The sequence below is a fragment of the Carettochelys insculpta genome, unplaced genomic scaffold, assembly GCF_033958435.1.
Source record: "Carettochelys insculpta isolate YL-2023 unplaced genomic scaffold, ASM3395843v1 scaffold_0043, whole genome shotgun sequence".
NCBI classification, from domain to species: domain Eukaryota; kingdom Metazoa; phylum Chordata; order Testudines; family Carettochelyidae; genus Carettochelys; species Carettochelys insculpta.
The window spans coordinates 210,001-215,000 of record NW_027439080.1 but is presented as its reverse complement, the minus strand read 5'-3'; the positions used below and the strand labels follow the sequence as shown (position 1 = coordinate 215,000).

At 62.5% G+C, this 5,000-nt stretch overlaps 1 non-coding gene across 1 annotated transcript; it reads left to right on the top strand.

Annotated features, from left to right (window-relative positions):
- The first annotated feature begins 4,019 nt into the window (after nt 1-4,019).
- LOC142006189 (5S ribosomal RNA) lies at nt 4,020-4,138 on the top strand. The gene has a single exon (XR_012643298.1). It is a non-coding gene; the product is annotated as a 5S ribosomal RNA (ribosomal RNA).
- Nucleotides 4,139-5,000: the final 862 nt, after the last annotated feature.

The window sequence follows — 5,000 nt, the reverse complement described above, 5'->3', positions numbered from 1 at the left end:
GCGGGAAGGGTGCCGGCCCGCGAAGGGCCCTCTCCGTCTCGTCCGCGAGCGCCCCATCGATCGGAAGGAGGAGCGGGGCCTCGCTCCCGGCGGCCGTCCCCGCGGACGTGCGCCGAGCCTCCCTCGAGAGCCCCCTCTCCGGAGGATCGGGCCCGAGACGACACCCCGAACCGCCGCAGACGTCCCCGCAGACGTCCGCCCGGGTCCCTCGTCCGAGTCCCCGGGAAGGGCCTTCACACGACGGTCGGTCTCTCTCACGTGTACGTCTCTAAAGGCTGGAGCCAGACAAGCCTTCTCTTACTATTCTCCCGGTACCTGTCGTAACCTTATACGTGAAAAGTCCCCCAGCGGCAACAGGCGGGAACGACTCACAAAAGCGGCCGACCGCCTGGAACTCTAGGTCGGCTGCACGGGTCAAATTCAACCCCATTCGGACTTCCAGAGCTCAGCCGGCCACCAGGTCAACCTCGCTGAAAGCGCCAGAGGTTGACCTGGTGTCCGGGGACCGAATCGGACACCAGGTCAACCTCCGCTAAAGCGGCCGGGGTTGACCTGTTGTCCCTGCCGGACTTAGAAAATTTTTCTCTCCAGCCCGGGACCGGGGTTGACCTGTTGTCCCTGCCGGACTTAGAAATTTTTTCTCTCCCGCCTGGGACCGGGGTTGACCTGTTGTCCCTGCCGGACTTAGAAATTTTTTCTCTCCCGCCTGGGACCGGGGTTGACCTGTTGTCCCTGCCGGACTTAGAAATTTTTTCTCTCCAGCCTGGGACCGGGGTTGACCTGTTGTCCCTGCCGGACTTAGAAAATTTTTCTCTGCCGCCTGGGACCGGGGTTGACCTGTTGTCCCTGCCGGACTTAGAAAATTTTTCTCTGCCGCCTGGGACCGGGGTTGACCTGTTGTCCCTGCCGGACTTAGAAAATTTTTCTCTCCCGCCTGGGACCGGGGTTGACCTGTTGTCCCTGCCGGACTTAGAAAATTTTTCTCTCCCGCCTGGGACCGGGGTTGACCTGTTGTCCCTGCCGGACTTAGAAATTTTTTCTCTGCCGCCTGGGACCGGGGTTGACCTGTTGTCCCTGCCGGACTTAGAAATTTTTTCTCTCCAGCCTGGGACCGGGGTTGACCTGTTGTCCCTGCCGGACTTAGAAATTTTTTCTCTCCCGCCCGGTACCGGGGTTGACCTGTTGTCCCTGCCGGACTTAGAAATTTTTTCTCTGCCGCCTGGGACCGGGGTTGACCTGTTGTCCCTGCCGGACTTAGAAAATTTTTCTCTCCCGCCTGGGACCGGGGTTGACCTGTTGTCCCTGCCGGACTTAGAAATTTTTTCTCTGCCGCCTGGGACCGGGGTTGACCTGTTGTCCCTGCCGGACTTAGAAAATTTTTCTCTCCCGCCTGGGACCGGGGTTGACCTGCTGTCCCTGCCGGACTTGGAAAATTTTTCTCTCCAGCCTGGGACCGGGGTTGACCTGTTGTCCCTGCCGGACTTAGAAATTTTTTCTCTCCCCGCCTGGGACCGGGGTTGACCTGCTGTCCCTGCCGGACTTGGAGCCCTAGGAGGGAATCGGCCACCAGGTCAACCTCCGCTGAAAGCGGCCACGGTTTACCTGGTGCCCGGGGAGCGAATCGGACACCAGGTCAACCTCTGCTAAAGCGACCGAGGTTGACCTGGTGCCCGGGGAGCGAATCTGACACCAGGTCAACCTCTGCTAAAGCGCCAGAGGTTGACCTGGTGCGTTGACCTGCTGTCCCTGCCGGACTTAGAAAATTTTTCTCTCCAGCCTGGGACCGGGGTTGACCTGTTGTCCCTGCCGGACTTAGAAAATTTTTCTCTCCCGCCTGGGACCGGGGTTGACCTGTTGTCCCTGCCGGACTTGGAGCCCGAGGAGGGGATCGGCCACCAGGTAAACCTCCGCTGAAAGCGGCCACGGTTTACCTGGTGCCCGGGGAGCGAATCGGACACCAGGTCAACCTCAGCTGAAGCGGCCGGGGTTGACCTGCTGTCCCTGCCGGACTTGGAAAATTTTTCTCTCCAGCCTGGGACCGGGGTTGACCTGTTGTCCCTGCCGGACTTAGAAATTTTTTCTCTCCCCGCCTGGGACCGGGGTTGACCTGCTGTCCCTGCCGGACTTGGAGCCCGAGGAGGGAATCGGCCACCAGGTCAACCTCCGCTAAAAGCGGCCACGGTTTACCTGGTGCCCGGGGAGCGAATCGGACACCAGGTCAACCTCTGCTAAAGCGACCGAGGTTGACCTGGTGCCCGGGGAGCGAATCTGACACCAGGTCAACCTCTGCTAAAGCGCCAGAGGTTGACCTGGTGCCCGGGGAGCGAATCGGACACCAGGTCAACCTCTGCTAAAGCGGCCGGGGTTGACCTGCTGTCCCTGCCGGACTTAGAAAATTTTTCTCTCCAGCCTGGGACCGGGGTTGACCTGCTGTCCCTGCCGGACTTAGAAAATTTTTCTCTGCCGCCTGGGACCGGGGTTGACCTGTTCTCCCTGCCGGACTTAGAAAATTTTTCTCTCCAGCCTGGGACCGGGGTTGACCTGTTGTCCCTGCCGGACTTAGAAAATTTTTCTCTCCCGCCTGGGACCGGGGTTGACCTGTTGTCCCTGCCGGACTTGGAGCCCGAGGAGGGGATCGGCCACCAGGTCAACCTCCGCTGAAAGCGGCCACGGTTTACCTGGTGCCCGGGGAGCGAATCGGACACCAGGTCAACCTCTGCTAAAGCGGCCGGGGTTGACCTGCTGTCCCTGCCGGACTTGGAGCCCGAGGAGGGGATCGGCCACCAGGTCAACCTCCGCTGAAAGCGGCCACGGTTTACCTGGTGCCCGGGGAGCGAATCGGACACCAGGTCAACCTCTGCTAAAGCGGCCGGGGTTGACCTGCTGTCCCTGCCGGACTTGGAGCCCGAGGAGGGGATCGGCCACCAGGTCAACCTCCGCTGAAAGCGGCCACGGTTTACCTGGTGCCCGGGGACCGAATCGGACACCAGGTCAACCTCCGCTGAAGCGGCCGGGGTTGACCTGCTGTCCCTGCCGGACTTAGAAAATTTTTCTCTCCCCGCCCGGAACCGGGGTTGACCTGTTGTCCCTGCCGGACTTAGAAAATTTTTCTCTCCCCGCCCGGAACCGGGGTTGACCTGTTGTCCCTGAAGGACTTAGAAATTTTTTCTCTCCCCGCCTGGGACCGGGGTTGACCTGCTGTCCCTGCCGGACTTGGAGCCCCAGGAGGGGATCGGCCACCAGGTCAACCTCCGCTGAAAGCGGCCACGGTTTACCTGGTGCCCGGGGACCGAATCGGACACCAGGTCAACCTCTGCTAAAGCGCCCGAGGTTGACCTGGTGCCCGGGGAGCGAATCTGACACCAGGTCAACCTCTGCTAAAGCGCCCGAGGTTGACCTGGTGCCCGGGGAGCGAATCGGACACCAGGTCAACCTCTGCTACGGCGGCCGGGGTTGACCTGCTGTCCCTGCCGGACTTAGAAAATTTTTCTCTCCCCGCCCGGAACCGGGGTTGACCTGTTGTCCCTGCCGGACTTGGAGCCCGAGGAGGGGATCGGCCACCAGGTCAACCTCCGCTGAAAGCGGCCACGGTTTACCTGGTGCCCGGGGAGCGAATCGGACACCAGGTCAACCTCCGCTAAAGCGCCCGAGGTTGACCTGGTGCCCGGGGAGCGAATCGGACACCAGGTCAACCTCTGCTACGGCGGCCGGGGTTGACCTGCTGTCCCTGCCGGACTTGGAAAATTTCTCTCCCCGCCTCGGACCGGGGTTGACCTGCTGTCCCTACCGGACTTAGAACATTTTTCTCTCCCCGCCCCGGCCCGGGGGTTAACCTCGGGGCGCACAGCTTCCCGGGTCTGACGTGCACGTCCTGTCACCTCCCGGGCCCGGCGTCCTCGTCCTCCCTTCCCCTTGGGCCGGCTCGGAGGAAGTTTTCCCTCGGCCCGGCCTCCGGGTTAATTGTTTGGGCCCGGCTGACTGAGGCCAGGCTGCTGACGCTAAAGCCCGGGGAGGCGGGGGCCTACGGCCATACCGGACCGAATGCCCCCGATCTCGTCCGATCTCGGAAGGTAAACCGTCCCGGGCCTGGCTAGTACCTGGATGGGTGACCGCCTGGGAATCCCAGGTGCCGTAGGCAGCTTTTGGCCCCAGCGGGGGTAGAGCGGGGCGTGTGTCTGCCGTGCGGGAGCAGGGAAGCCGTGAGGCCAAGGCGGCGCGACGGTCCTGGGGGGCGCTGAGGCCTTTCCCTCTGCCTGCCTGCGTGTCGGGGGCGGGGGGGCGGGCGAGGAAGCTAAGGCCCTCACCCGGTGCGGTGCGATGGCTTGGGTCGGGTCGGGGAGAGGGAAGAAAGCGTGTGTGGAGCGTTGGTGGGGCAGGTGTGTGTGTGGGAGTGCTGGGTTGGGCAGGCCGTTGAGGCGGTGGCGGTGGTGGTGTTTTTGGTGGGAGTGAGTTGGGGTCAGGTGGGTGTGGGGTCCCCCCCGGGGGGTGGATGGTCTGAGGGTTAAGGCTTGGAACGTGCGTCTTGGGGGACCGTGGGTGGAGGTTGTTGAGAGCGGGGAAGGCCCTGGGTCCCGGTTGTGGACTATTAAGCCCGGTGGAGGGGGACCGTGGGTGGAGGTTGTTGAGAGCGGGGAAGGCCCTGGGTCTCGGTTGTGGACTATTAAGCCCGGTGGAGGGGGACCGTGGGTGGAGGTTGTTGAGAGCGGGGAAGGCCCTGGGTCCCGGTTGTGGACTATTAAGCCCGGTGGAGGGGGACCGTGGGTGGAGGTTGTTGAGAGCGGGGAAGGCCCTGGGTCCCGGTTGTGGACTATTAAGCCCGGTGGAGGGGGACCGTGGGTGGAGGTTGTTGAGAGCGGGGAAGGCCCTGGGTCTCGGTTGTGGACTATTAAGCCCGGTGGAGGTGTTGCGTACGGTGGATGTAAGGGGGAGGGCGTATGAAGTGACCGAGGAGTGGGCAAGGAAACGGGGGGAAAAATTTGGAGGCGAAGGCGGCCGAAAAA